Here is a 1,488-nt window from a genome sequence, read left to right on the forward strand (position 1 = left end):
ACTTTTTAAAATAAGACCTTTGATCAGTGCCGCAATAACCGGGTGTGTTGCGTGTGTCAAACACACGGGCCCAGGGCCCCCAACCCATAATGGGGGGGCCCAAAGATAAACATTTTAAAATATTATATGGAAAGAAAAAAATAAAACCATTTTGTTATAATAATAGTTACTAATAAAAATTGAACAATAGATCGGTTTTATTTTGTACACAAGTACACAACTATACAACATTATCATACATCAACGTTTCTTTTGCAGCCTGTATAAGTTGTATAACCGAAATTAAAAATAGAAAAATAAGACTAAAAAGGTGGGTAAGTGGATGTCGCTCTGCTGTACAGTAGGTTATAAGTGGGTCACTGTAATGGATGGTGTTAAATTTGAATTCAATGATATATCATTGTATTAGAAAAACGATTCTGAGCGAAAACGGTCAAACAGCCTATGATATTACTAAGTATATTTGATGATATTATTGTGAATAAAGTAATTTATATATAACCTATTTACGTGGAACCTTGTTTTAAATTTTTAATCCTTAGCTATAAAAGTTGAACATTTTATACATTTTTGATTACAAAATAATTATTGAATTTTATCAAAATTCAGACTAAATGCTTATGAAAAAAATTGTGCATATGTATTTCATTATTTTTCAACTGCTATTGTAACAATATATCAGGAGCCTTGCATTACATTTTCATGCTTTTTTACACAACAAATAAATTTTTATTGATATTTATAGAAAAAAAACTAAAAAAATTGAAAACTGACAATGTCCGTAAACATACAGCTCAAAAAAAGTCAAATTATTTTCAAAATTGTATCGTGTATAGGAAATGAAAATATGAACATTCAGTGAAATTGTCATGTATCTACAGTTATTCGTTTTTTAATTACAACGAAATAACAAAATCCGCTATGTGAGAAATGGAGTGAATATCCAATCTTGTAAAAATATGAAATTCAAACGCTCATAAAAATTTAATTTGATTTGCTTGAAGATATTTTTTTTTGATAAAGATAGACAAACTTATGAATGATCTTGTATTACATTTTCAAATCTTAGATTTTAAAAGAAAAATTTCTAACTCAAAATAATTTGGAAATTTTCGTCATTTTTACGTATTTTGTCAATATTTGAACTTTAAGTGCTGATAAAAAAAATTGTGGCTATGGATTTTTAATTTTTTTCATCTGCCTTTGAAACAATATACTAGGAGCCTTCTATTAAAATTTCAAGCTTTTTTAACCAACAAACAAAATTTTATCGATATTTATAGAAAAAAAACTAAAAAAATGGAAAATGTAAATGTCCGTTTTGTGCTCAAAATAAGTTAAAATATTTGGAAAATGTTATGGTGTATAAAAAATGCTAATATAAACATTCAGTCAAAATTTCATGTACCTACGGTCATCTGTTTAAGAGTTGCACCAAAAACCAAAATCAATTTTTTCGAAAACAGATTTTGCGTAAAAATTCCCATT

The sequence above is a fragment of the Acyrthosiphon pisum genome, chromosome X (assembly GCF_005508785.2).
Source record: "Acyrthosiphon pisum isolate AL4f chromosome X, pea_aphid_22Mar2018_4r6ur, whole genome shotgun sequence".
Taxonomy (NCBI): Eukaryota; Metazoa; Arthropoda; class Insecta; order Hemiptera; family Aphididae; genus Acyrthosiphon; species Acyrthosiphon pisum.